Source organism: Aphis gossypii, chromosome 1, assembly GCF_020184175.1.
Source record: "Aphis gossypii isolate Hap1 chromosome 1, ASM2018417v2, whole genome shotgun sequence".
NCBI lineage: Eukaryota > Metazoa > Arthropoda > Insecta > Hemiptera > Aphididae > Aphis > Aphis gossypii.
Window position 1 is genome coordinate 33,170,723 of NC_065530.1, and position 15,001 is coordinate 33,185,723.

The 15,001-nt window shown below is 29.0% G+C and overlaps 1 pseudogene; it reads right to left on the reverse strand.

Annotated features, from left to right (window-relative positions):
- Positions 1-12,742: 12,742 nt before the first annotated feature.
- LOC126549695 (uncharacterized) lies at positions 12,743-14,786 on the reverse strand (annotated as a pseudogene).
- Between the last annotated feature and the right edge of the window lie 215 nt (positions 14,787-15,001).

Sequence of the window (15,001 nt, forward strand, 5' to 3'; positions counted from 1 at the left end):
AAATTAAATTGTCCGTGGTTACGAAAAATATTATAATAACTTTAAAGTGCTTAAATAGTAAGTAGTGTTGTAATAAAATAATAGTATGATGATATATAATACTAATCACGACAAAAACCCTTCGTAAACTACATGTAAAAATAGCTAAATAGAAAAAAAACTTTAAGCACAATAATGATGTGATATCATGAATAAATGTTAAGAGGACGTTTGACATGTGTAAATTTGTCCGTAATAACCATTTCGCGCGGGAAAGAACCGAGAAAGCTACAGTTATAACTAAGAATCGAAATTTTTACCATATAAAAAAGAGAATTTTGTCTGTGCAATATCGTTTTTATTTTTTTGATATCACTTATACAAAAAAAATTATTCATGTTAAAAAAATAGAAAAATAACGGATTTTGAAACAATGAGACCTTTTTTTTGTATAAGTGATATCAAAAAAATAAAAACGACATTGCACAGACAAAATTCTCCTTTTTATATGGTGAAAATTTCGTTTCTTAGTTATAACTGTAGCTTTCTCGGTTCTTTCCCTCGCGAAACAGTTTTTGGATAAACATTTCAATTTTATTAAATATTTTTGGCTGTAGTGTGCTGCTGCCTACGGTCGTTGTAATAGCGAACACGATTTCCCCCACCACGATAAAGTAGTCCGGATCTGGGCCGCGGCGCCGCGCGCTTATCTGCATTTAGCGCGCCCGTAATAATTTCCTGGAATACTTTCAATCATAGACATAATAATGAATATAATATTATATCTATGGATTCTATATGTAATAATTTAATTTTGGTTTATTTTTACTATACCAATATAAGGACAAGCATTTAGCATATTATACAACAACAGACAACAAGTCGCTTTTAGTTGAATGTTTGTCTAGTGAACAGTACAGTACCTAGTTATTTATAAATTATTCATCGACTTGTCTACTTCATTGTAGAATTTGTTAATATAAAAATGTCACCAAAAATATTTCGATCCAAAAAAAGATCTACTGGCAAAAAAGCTGTAGGTTTGCGTATGAAAAAACTCGGTAAAAAGCGACCGTAAGTACCATTTTATAGTGTCATCATTTGGGTTTGTATAAAATTATTAGAGTAGTCTACAAATGTCTGTCCAACTTATGAATATGACATTATGACAAATATGTAGGACAGGTACGTACCTACCTTTTAAATTTTAAATTGGATTTATGTAAAACTGTAAGGTAAGTACATACTTATTTTCTCTAACATAAGCTATTGTTTTATATTTTTTACATAATATGTACTAAATTCGTTTCTAAAAATACTAGATGACTTGTACACAGTTGCGCCGAGTAGGTGATTACTGATTATATACGTTTTAAATTGATATGTTTATAATTTCGTATTATAGTAGTACTAATTTTAAATAGTGTTTAAAAAAATAACATTATTATTGGCCATATAAATTGCTAACAGCAGAAAGGGGACAAGTCCACTTTTTATAACTTTTCAAGAGAGACAAAAAATGCAATATTGAATGAAATAATAAAGATATTATTTTGAAATTTTCTCATTAATTTTTATAATATACATTATACACTAATATGTTAACCTAATTAGAAATATATAACCGGGAACTCACTCTGCTGTATAGTAAGGGTGGAGTGAACCTCGGTCATAGAGTAAATAACTATATTGGATGTGTTAAAATTGAATGCAAAGATATTCTATGTGAAAAATGTTTCTAAACGAAGATTATTTGTTCGGTATTTCATCTTCAAGCACTAAAAAAAAAGTTGTGCTTATGTATTTTGATAATTTTTTGAATCACTGTCAAACTAGCTTTAGACGAACTCTGTATTTGGTACATTTTCAAATGTTTCGACTCAACCAAAATGTTTTTAATCGAAATTTAAAAAAAAAAAATTGTGTAAAGAGAATGCCAACCTTAACATCAGGTGAAAGACGATAAATCGTTAATTTAAACGATTTCGTAAAAATATAAATTTCGAAAAAATGTTCATAACATTTTTCAGACTGCCTAAACTTTTTTTATCGCCATTTCGAAAAAAAAAAATACATTAGAAAAATCGAAAAATTCAAATGTTCAATTATATATAAATAGCTTAAAAAACTTTTAACTGAACTCTACGCCACTTATGGCACATAATATAATTCATACTAGTTTCTATATAAATATAATATGGTATTATAGTATTGCAATTGGAATTGGTCATACACAACTGAATGCATGTTCAGCGTCTATAGATGTCCCGTGTATTTCACCTAATGTATTTATTAAACTGCAATCAAATGTTGGTGAAATTATAAATGAAATTGCGTGGGATGAAATATACCTGGCCGGTATGATAATTACAATATAAAATAATAAAAATCTTACAATATTTTTATTTACTTGTATATATAATAATTTATTATGTATACAGTAGCGTGCTAAAAAATTGTTATACTTACGTTAAAATTAGTACTTACTATATGTACAGAGTGATTCATTTAACATCAGTCATTATAATTATATTTAAAAAAAATTTTTAATTTCATATTTCGTAGCAGAATATTATTCGCAATATTTCGATCTATATAACAATCTTATTTTGGACGTCATGTAGTTTATTACTATAGTTATTTAATAAAACAACTGTGTTAATATATTTCTTAAATTTTTTTGATTACAGCATAAATTATTTATAAGAAACCTATAGTTTTAAATTTTAATTTTAATGAGTTTAAACGAGTCTTTTTACATTAAATGGATCACTCGGTATATATATATTTACCGTATATCCACGGAAACAGGGTAGACCTTTAACTGTTATAGGTACGTTTATACATTTATTTAGGAATAGAAGAAAAAAAGTTGGCCATTGAAAATGGTAATATAAATTCGGATGGAGTACCCATATGATAACTGTAGTAGCTGACGGATCATGGTGTAAGCGAAGTTATAAAACTAAGTATGATTCGTTATCTGGAGTGGTAAGATACTATAAGTTCTATCAAATTTATATTGCTAAATTATATACTTATAGTAATTAAATATTATATTGCTGACTAAATAGTATGATTTTATGCATTTAAGTTTAGAGGATATACTGGATATAGTTAAAAAAATATATACTCTTACATTATTAATTTACATTTTAGGCAACAATAATTGGGTTTAGAACTAAAAAAATTTTGTTCATTGGAATACGTAATCGCTATTGTTTAATATGCGAACGTTCAAAAAACAAAAACACAATATCTGAAACTCATAATTGTTTTTTAAATTGGAAAGGAACATCAACTGGTATGGAAGCTGACGCTATAGCTGAAGGTTTTGCGAAGAGTATTGAAATGCATGGTCTAATATATAATAAACTTATAGGTATGAAGTCAATCATTATCATTTTTGTAACATTTTAGATATTTTCAAGTGCAATTTTCTAGGCTAAAATTAATTTAACCTCCTGTAGTTCTAAAACCTAATAATAGAATGAATTACTTTAATCACAATAATATCATAAATTACACTTCGTAATATTATATATGTATAACCTACTGTATAGCAGCAGTGGTACCCACTTATTGTCTTTTTAAGCTTTTAAATAGTTTAGTGAATTTGATTATTATACCTATAATATAATATTATATTTAGGGGATGGAGACAGTTCAGTGTGTAAGCGACTTCATCAAACTTTACCATATGGGCCAAAATTATTAGTAGATAAAATTGAATGTTGCAACCACATATTGAGAAATCTTGGTCAAAAAATATCCCAATTAACCAAAAATACTAAATATCCAGTGCACTTACGTAATTTATTAAATCAGAAACAAAAATCCAATAAATTTCGAACAGCCATAACTATGGCTATTCATTATAGAAAATCACTATGTGATAGTGAAGTAAATAAAATTAAAGGTAGTTAATAAATTAATTTTTGTTTTTTACACAAATAAAAATTTTAATCACAAGTAAAAATAATATAAGTTAAATAAAATAATTTTAGATTTAAAAAAGGATATTGAAAATGGACCATCACATTTACTAGGGCAACATTTAAATTGCGAATCGTATTTTTGTAATGGTTCTAAAATCGGTGAACAAAATGTTGTACCTGAAGCGGAAAAGTGTGGGTTAATGAGTGAAATATCACAAATTTACCATCGAGTTGTTGAAAATGCCCAAAGTTTGTTACTAGATGTTGATAATAATATATGTGAGCAATTTAATAGTATTATCAACAAACATATTGCTGGCAAACGCATTAATTTTGCTCTAAAAAATTCATATAACGCCCGTGTTGAAGCTGCTGTAGTATCTTTTAATACTTCAGGACAATACATTAGATCAATTCATAAAAAAATTACTAAGAAGATATATAATAATAAAAAAAAAAGATATATAATCAGTGATGTTTTCATAACTTTTTGTATGATATATGCATCAACAGAAGTTTAATTACTTTTGATACATGATTGCATTCTGTTTGATATAATCCTATAATATATGGGGCTGAAAAAAATCTGGTGCTAAGATATATGTGTATGTTAAATGCTGTTAATTATTATTTAATAATGTCACATTTTTTTATTAACCAATCAAATATATTATTAATATGGTTGTATGTTTTATATATTATATTAAGTTTTATTTGTGAACACAGTTTTATATTTTATGTGTGTTAATATAAATTATTATTTCTTCTTCATTACAAGTAGTAAGTAATTTAATATTCTATGTGTAATTTTAATGGAAAATTTAACATTATTTAACATTATTTAATATTGATGATTTAATATTTCTATTAATTTAAGTGTATTGTTATTTTCAATCTGTTGACTATCAATAGGTAAGTTCATTATATCTATTTATTAATAAATGTGTATTATCTATGTATCTAATTTATGTATTATGTACTGTATGTACTTTGGGGTAGTGGACTTAAATTTGATTTATTGTCAATTAAATTATATGTGCTGCATGCTTAGTTGAAACTTTGAGAAATTTCTATGGTATTATTTTACTATGAGGAACTTTGTATTAAATTTTCAAGTATTTTGATAGGGCCAAAAAAATTTTATCAACACTTCAAAAATATTTTTTCAGAAAAATTGAAAATTTCAGTTGTCTATAAATAGCTCAAAAAAAGTCAAAATATTTTGAAATTTAAATCACGTAAAGAAAACGCGAATCTTAATGACTGGTAAAATTTTCAAGTATCTACGACTTATACTTTTTGAATAATAACAAATATCAAAAATCGTTTGAGGCTAAACTGTTATTTAACGCGGTTTTTGTAAAAATTTAAATTTCAAACACTCATAAAAATTTTTTGTCTGAATCCGGTAGAGTTTTTTTTACAGATATTTGAAGAAAAATGTATGGAGAACCTTGTACCAAATTTTCAAAACTTAGTTATAAAAGAAAAAAAATTTATGATTTTTCAACTTCAAAATTACTTGCAAATTTTCGCGTTTTCGACAGATTTCGTAAAAAATGGAACTATAAACTCTTATAAAAAAAAATTGTGACTAACGATTTTTAATTTTTTTCAGCTACAATAAAAACAACTCATAAGGAACCTTGTATTAAATTTTCAAAACTTTTTGGTCATCCAAAAATTTTTTATCGACACTTTAAAAAAAATTTCTCAAAAAAATCGAAAATTTCAGTGGTCTATAAATAACTCAAAAAAAGTCAAATTTTTTTGAAAATTTAACTATATATAGATACCACTGACATTAACATTTGGTGAAAATTTCAAGTATTTTCAGTGATTAGTTTTTGAATTACAACCATAAAAAAAAATCGATTTGGTCGAAAACTGGTTTTGCGTAAAAATTGCCGTTTTTCCGTCATTTTTTTTTTGTTTTTCTCAATTTTTTTGAAAACTGTTGGAAAATGTTAACTTTTTACCTCTATAATGCACCAAGGATATTCACTTTTACATCGGAAACCACCCCCATAGTATGAAATTGGAGCATTATTTTGACTAGTTATGCTGTACACAGACACAAAAAAAAACACACATCATTGTAAAATCAATACATTCATCACTTCGTTCAGAATCTAAAATATAATTATTATTAAACAACTATTTCATAAATACTTTGGAATAGTACTTCCAAACAGACAACAAATTATTTGGTGCTGCAGCCCCCTTAAATAGATTGTACATATTACAATGTATGATGCAACTTATGGCAAGTAAAATATATACTTGATAGCGTTATTGCATTAATCATTATAATATATAGGATATGGTTTAATAATTGGGATGAAGTTATCTATATACATATAGGAGACCGCCCCGATTCACTCATCAACGCCCAGACCAAACCGCTGGGTATAGGAACTTCAAATTTTGTACAGAGGTTCCTTAAGTAACGTAGAGGCGCACTAAGAAAGGATTTTTCAAAATTCGCATTTTAAAGGGTTGCTAAAACGGGGATTTTGTGATTTACGATGGAATTTTCGTTTATAAATAGTTGCTACAACAACCTGATTTATGTGTTGATACATTTACATTTAGTTATTTTTTTAAAGTTTGTATACATTATATAGCTATATATATGTATTTTTTCAAATTGTTAATCGCTGTTCAGTGTATTGATACACTGTAATGTGTATACACAGTGTAATTAATCTATATACATTATACATATAGTTGAAATCATGACAAATTAAATAGGTATGTCAGCAATATGCTAGTTTGCAACTGTTTCCGCGCAAATATGGCTGCCGACGTTCGCCTCTTCTCATTGGACTAAATACTATCAGTAAAATATTATCAATATTCGACACTATCAATGACTATAATGAAAACTGATTACTGACTTATCATTAATGTAGTAATGTTTACTAATTACCATGACAAATATAATAAAATAACTTATTACTACAAAGTTTAAACTTTAAAGTAAATTTGTTTTAATTTTTTACAGCTTATAATATTATTATTTACATTGTTAAAATGCCAGTCTGTGTATTTGAGGGTTGTTTTAGTGGTAGCAAAAGTACTCGGCATGTACAAGCTCCCGGTGTACATTTACATAGATTTCCGAAGGATAGTGAGATGAGGTCAAAGTGGTTAAAACAGATTCAGAAAGGGACAAGTATAAACCAAGTCAATTTTGAAAAAGGTTCCTATCCTAACTATAGTCTACTATAAAGCTATATGTTATTATTTAAATAAATTGTCATTACACATTTTAGTTTATGAAAATTGATGTTTCCTACATATTTTCAATATAACAATTTTTATTTTTAGCTACTGGCCGTATGAATGTGCACTTGGCAGCTAATTTATTTTCTAACTCTGTATCTAGAGCAATTGCTTACTGTGGGAAAAAAAATTATATCAATAACTACAATTGGAAAGAGGAAAGTATTATTTTTTCATTAATTTTAATTACATGACAAAATAAAATAAATTGAACTAGTATTTATTCAGTGGCGTAGCCAGGATTTTAAAATTGGGGGAGGGGCAAACCTAAAATACTAAAAAAATATGATCAACAATTAACAACAGCAATTCATTTCTATATTAAGTTGATACATTGAGTATAAATAATATATAATAATATATATGTACACGTATTCAATGGTTATTTTATTTTTAATATATAGGCGTCAGAACTTGTCCTATTATTTAATGATTGGTTTGATCTATTTAACACGCAGCAAAAATTTGATCACGGTATACCAAGTTATGGTTTAGATGAAGTCAAACAAAATGATTTATTAGATAAAATGAGTAACTTTATAATAACTATGAGGGTTCATAATAAAAAATCTTTACTTCCTTTCCAAAAAGGTATGCAATTTCATAATTATGTATGATTTTTAATGCATAGATACTTACATAAAATTTAAATTATTTATATATTATTTTTATTGTTAATTGACTTAAAGGCATATTAATATCTAATAAATCATTAAAACATTTGCTGTGTGATTTAAAAACAAATTACAATATTCAATACATATTAACAAGAAAGTTGAACCAAGACATTTTGGAAAACTTATTTAGTTATTTAAAGGGAATGTCAGGGTGTTCAAGCAATAATATAACAACTCTTGATTTTAAATACAAGTTAGTAAATATGTAGTTCATATATATATTTTTTTTATTACCTAGATAATATACATCTTATGCCATCATATGTTTTGTCTTTCGCCAACTGCCGAACCTGTGTTTACGTTTTTCGCACGTTTACGATTGTTTTGGTGACCTCGTAGTCAACCGACCCATCTTGTGGTCGATCATTTTTTTATCTATATACCGTGAAGTGTAGTGACACTTCGTAAGTCCCTAGATAGTTGGGGCCTGACGTGTTAAGTACACTCCGATTTTATTCTGCGAATTATATAATATTATGATTATCATAAACTCAAAGTCTTATTACTTTATGTCTCATGTTTTAATATATTTTATAACAGTGTATTATTATATATATTAAGGGGGCTGGAGCAATCATTTTCTTTCATACATTTAGCTCATTGTATAAGTTTTTTTTGAAAAAAATATAAACTTATTATGCATCATATTATATTAACTAAAAATAAAGTCATAAATCTATTTCCGAGCGAACCTAGAAAATAGACTGACGAATTCAATTGTTCGAACACCGACCCTCTTGGCGCGTTTTCAATGAACAAAGGTCACTACGGCACGAGCCATTATCTGGTCGGCTGTGATCGCCGCGTCTTGTCGCCGTCGTTCCGGGTCGACGCTCGGGTCGACATTTTATTTCTCTTTTGGTACTGTTTGCATCAAATTTCTGCCCTACAACCGGAGCAAAAATATTTTCTCCGTGTTCATCGACTTGTGCATGCATGCGCGTGGACAATAATGCTTTTGACATGTACATGGTTATGACATAACCTAACCTAACCATGTTTGGTTATTAATTCCAGCATAATTAGTTGAAAAAGCTACACAAAATTTACAATACGCTCCATTGTCTATATCAGAATAGTAGAATACACTAACCAAGGAAAGCTAGCAAACCATTTATATTGAAATTTCAAACGCTTAGCAGTTTTATCTTTTCCAACAATAAATATTTTCACAGGAAAATTATAATTTACATCGGGAATCCAAATTGCATTTAAGATATCGTGTATTTCATTTTGAGTCAATACTTTTTTGACGTAATTGAAAATATCGTGTCTATTTATATAGGACACGGACGATATAGGGGTATTAGTATCTGATATTAAAACTACTGAATCTGTTTTGTTTTGTATATTATCAATTTTTTCTTGTGTAGGTAAAACATTTATAATAGATTTGAAAAAAGACTGAATACTGGGTTGATTTTTAGAAGTCATAATAATTATTGTGATCTGTTTAGAATAATATCATATAAAATATATTAATATAAGTATTGATATTGTGTATACCTAATGTATACAAACATTGTAAATTTGTAAGTATAAAAATTTGAGTAGTGCATCAAATAAAAATCAGATCATTTTAATATTTTCATTTTACACTTGACAATAATAGACAAGATACTCCCGTCAAATGTGTACAAAAAAACAAAGCTTCCTCTTCTGGGTATGGTGTTGGTAGTAAATTGTCCTCTAATACATCTAATGAGGACCTATTGAAGGTGCTAGTGTCTTTTAAAAAGGAAGTACTAGATTCACATGAAAAACTCTCTGACTCGCAAACCACCCAGTCTGCGGAACTTAAAAATAATTTAAAGCAAGTTTCCTCTCTAATCACCGAGATTAAGGCAGAAAACTCAAAAAAAAAAATGATGAATTGGAAGAGCTTAAGGGAAAATGGTTATTCTTGATAGTACTACTTCCTCGATTCAGTCGCATGAAGTTGTTTCACAAGTTATGCATGAGCAATTTGAACGTGAGCATTGCTCGACAAACCTGATTGCGTATGGCATTGTAGAATCTTCTTCTTCGTCAATCCCCGAGAGTGTTACTCATGACAAGTCAAAATTTAAGGAAATTCTCGGATCTTTAGGGGCTTCAATAACATCTTCTTCCAAGTTTATTACTTGGTAAAAATCGTACTAATTCTACTCGCCCTCTAAAAATAATCTTCGACACTAAAGAGTTGGCCTTGTGCCTGTTCAGCGAATATATAAAGGCTAAACGTTCTGGCACGCTTTTCCCTCAAAGATTTAAATTAACAAAAGACAAAACCGCCTTGGAACGGAGACTTTTGCGCTCTTGTCATGAGAGCTTTGATAGCAAGACAAAAAACGGTGAGGTTGGACTGAGAATTCTATTTCACAACGGGCTTCCAAAGGTTGGCTTCAACGCTTCAAAAAACTTAGATATCCAACATCAGTCAGCATCCAAGTAAAACCAAAAACTCCTGTCTACCAAGGCCCACTAACTGGTTTCTATCAAAACTGTCGCAGGATCAGGTCTAAACTTACTAACTTTAAATGTAATGTGTCTGCTATTAATTATGATTTTATTGTTCTTACCAAAACTAGGTTAAATGGTTGTATTTCTGATTGTGAATTAGGCTTTGTTAATTTTATTATTTATAGATGTGACAGAAGTAACTTTACTAATACTTCTCTAAAGGGTGGTGGTATTCTCATTGGCGTACGTAAAGACTTAACTTCATATCCAATTTCTATTTTAGAATCAAATGTTGAACAACTTTTTGTGCGTATCTCTACTGGTTCATTGAAAATTATTGTTAGTGGAGTTTATATTCCTCCTTCTTCTTCTCCATTCATCTACGAGTCACACATTAAATCCGTTGAATCAATTATCCGTCAATTCCCAAATCATATTTATATTTTTTGTGGTGACTACAACTTGCCGGGGATCATTTGGGAAAATGACGTGAATGGGTTAGTTTACTCTTATTCAACGCCAGTAAGTGCTCACTGTATTCCAGAAACTTTTGCATCTCACTCTTTTTTCCAGAGTAATAATATTATTAACAAAACCAGTTCTCTCCTAGATTTAGTTTTTAGTAACATATTTTCTTTGGTAGTTGAGAAATCTGATGAACCGATTGTACCTATTGATTTGTATCACCCAGCATTATATCTCTTTGTTCCTTTTAACACACCTATAACCTACTGTGAACGTGATCACTCATTTTTTAACTTTCGTAAAGCTAACTACACTAATATCAGATCTTTTATTGCATCATTTGATTGGCTTCTTCAATTATACCTCTCGGTCTTGACTCCGCGGTACACGCCTTTTACGATGCATTGCATAAATCAGTCATTCAATTTGTACCTAATTGCCACTTTAAAACCTCCTCTTTCCCACAATGGTATACAAATGGTCTAAGAAAAACTTTATCACTCAAGAAATTAGCACATAAAAAGTTTACATTACTAACATAAGTAACGTTATCAACAGAAAGTTCAGAATATAGTAAATTGACTGAGTCTAGGTTTATTTAAAGTATTTTTAACATATTATTTAATAGTTTGATACTATTATAATATATCAATAATATTGTTGGTATTCAATGTAGCATGTTCCGTTTCGTTTCATTTAGTTATATGTTATCGTTTTCATGTGTACCTACGTAACGGTGCGTTCCATAGTTGCAGCCTTCGTCGGCTGACGCTTATCAGGCGTTAGTGTGCGACCGGCCAGCTGTGGAATCATTATCAATGTTTTCTTATTATTCGGTTATGTTCAAAACTTTAAGTTTTTCATTTAGTCATGCTTTCAGTGTCACAAAGTTTCTAGTTTTTCCATTGTTTATTGTTTAGTGTGGTGACACTGATAGACCGTTCTTTTGAGTTTTTTCGTTTTCTCTCGTCCGTTACATGTAAAGTCGATTCACTTCACTTTTGTCCGCTGTCCACTGTCCAGCCAGCCTTACCATACTGTTTTTTTGTTCCTGCTGCAGCTGTCAAACCACGTTTTTTTGTGCTTGTGATTTCTTCTGTCTGATAAATATCGTTCGCGCACTTATTGTCAATCATTTAATTGTTTTTCGCCTAGTTTAGGGCGGTCATTGACTACCAGCAGAAGACTGTGTTTCTCGTGGTTTGTTGAGTTGTGTGTCCGCTGTAGCAGTGTGTATTGTGATTGTTCTTCATGTTAAGGTTAGCGGCGTTCTTGAGTGTGTGCGGGATCAATCCTGTACTTTTTATTGTATTTAAATTGATTATTATACGGATCCCGGCACCTCAAGACGTCATAACCACAAGGGTATGTGGTGCACCAGCTATTATTAAATTGTCATCTGACCGACGGGTCACTTATTATTATTATTATTTGATATATTATTTTTGTATAATTTAATATTGTTCAACTTGACTGATGTTAACTACTCTGTGATATATATTGTTAACTATAAATTTATAAATCTATTGGACCAAGTGGTCAAGTAATATATTATACAATTTCTAAGTCACTTTAATTACAACAATTGCCTTTTTATTATTATTGTTCATGGGACGGTAGTGCTATAAGTTGCCTATCCTCCCGGCCGCTAAGGCCCATTAGTTTGTTATTATTAAAGCCGAAGGCGAGCCAACAAATATATTATATATTAGAAACGAAACTTAATGTATAATAGTCTCGCTATCGGTTGTCGGTGTGCTGTTTCTTATCGGTGTTACTTATGCACAGAAAGGAGTCTCTAGCGAGACTCTTCAATTATTATTATTATATTATATATATGGCTGAAATAAAACTGTTATCAATCATTGCTATTAGTAATAATTAACGACTATTTTCATTATAAATAATTATTTGTTTGTGTTAATAACAATTTTATTAATATTTTAGGCCAATTTGGATCTGTTACTATATTGTTTAAAATTATTTTATTATTTGTTATTTATATATATATAAAGAATAAAAATTTTATAATGAAAATGTAAGTTTTATTAATTCATTTGTTATAATTATATTATGAAATTAACCCAAGTATATATATTTTTTATTATTTTTATAAGAAATTCTTAAACTATAAGGCTATCTATTCCAAGTATATAAAATGTGATAAATAGAAAGATATAAATTTTGTTATGTATAAAAAATTAATTGTCTGTTAAAATATAAGGTATGAATTTATGATGGTAAAAATTTAATAAAATATCAATATTTGATGACCAATTTGGATCTTTATACATTTTGAAAGCAACTAAAGATTTAGTAGTCCATATAATAAGAATTGCAGATGACATTTTTGTCATGTGCATTTGACCTTGTATTTGGTCATAATATTCATGGTCGGAATTTAAAATGAAATCATTTTTATTTATATCAAAGTTAATGATATAATCATTTGAATTTGAAAGTGCAATTTTTAAGTCTTCATTCCGAAATTTATAAGGACACTTAACTTCAATGCAATAAGAAGAGTTTTCATCGAAAAGCAAACCATCTGGACTGGCACCCAAAAATCCAGATTCATGTAACCAAATGCCAGTTTTAGTCACAATAGAATTGTTGGCCTTCTCAAACTCTTCAATTGCAATTTTTTCATGTGTTTTCCCCCATTCAATTGATTTAACTCCATCCACAAAATATTTTCCTAAGAGACCTTTAAAAAGTGAATTAGGATATCGATTACTTTTGACCGATTTTATTATTTTATGAAAATTACTCGAAGTAAGACGAAATTTCCTAGAAAGACACCATTTTACATTTGCAGATTGCCCTATGGTCTTTGAAGCTATATCTTTAACCTGTTCAAAAGATAACTTACAAATGTCAGACAACATTTGAACACTATTTTTAGAATTTCTAAATTCTGAAGAATTAAGGACATTTTCCAATAGAAGAATATCACTTAAATCCTCAACTGGAGGTTCTGGACTTAACAACTATGAAAATCCAACTGTTTGATTAGTTGCAGTTAATTTATCAAAGCATAACGATTTAAAATCAATATTGTGTGTATCAGTAACAGCTTTAAAATTATTTTCATACATATCATCAATAGTCAATACTTCATCATTTTCTCTTACAGATTTTTTTGACCAGCTGCATGATATATCAGTTACAGATATATTATTATGCCCATGTAAAAGAAGTGAAACCATATGATGACATTTTGTCAAACCTGTCGGACAAGTACAGCTGGCATGTTCAATGTTTTTATCTTTGAAAAATATCTATAAAGATTAAATATTATAATTATTTTAGGAATCATATTATAAATGATACAATCAAAATTACAAAGTTTATTTACCTTAACATCATACAATTTAATTTTCATACTTGCATGCACTTGACCACTAAGTATACCCACATCAGGTATGTAATTAAAACTTTTGACATAGCCACATTCAAAAGAATTTTCACCTTTAGAAAATATTTTTTTATCATCAATAAAATTAATGATGCACGAAAGCTTGATGATGCTGTTTGACGTCATATTTTTTAACTGGAAAAAATTCATTTTCCTACATTAGTAAATTGACTAATGAAGGATAATATAATATCTTATACTCACTTCAAAAAAAAACTCTTCAAAAAGGAAATCTGACACTTGAGACTGCCGAAACAGAGCTTTAGGCAAGCAAATGGCTCAAAAAGAAAAACACAACAAATTATTATATATATAAGTATAGTCATAAAACATAATTATTATGTAAAATGGAGGGAAAATAATACATACTTCTATGTAAAAATTGGAATAGTAAAAAATATTAATAATACTTAACTGATTTGTGTATAATGCATAGAGTATTATATGGTATAATGTGTTGTCCATAGAAATATTAAATACTACACTTTGTTTATATTGACGAAAAAATCGTTTAGCTTCATATATTTGGTCGGTATATATGTATAAACTTGTAAAGAACATGTTTTTAATAGTTAGAACTTTAAGGTGGCCGTGCGGTCTAAGGCGTCGGTTGCGGCGCAGCCGGTCGTTGGTTCGATCCGCGGTCACCGGGTGGCATTTTTCTTCGGGCAAGTCACGGTGTCCGGAGAATAAGTGCCGCCATCCCCCCCCCCCACCCCGGGGCAGAAAAAATGGCAAAAGAAACCACAAAAGTCGTAGTTGAATGTACAATAATTTAATAATGTATAAACTAT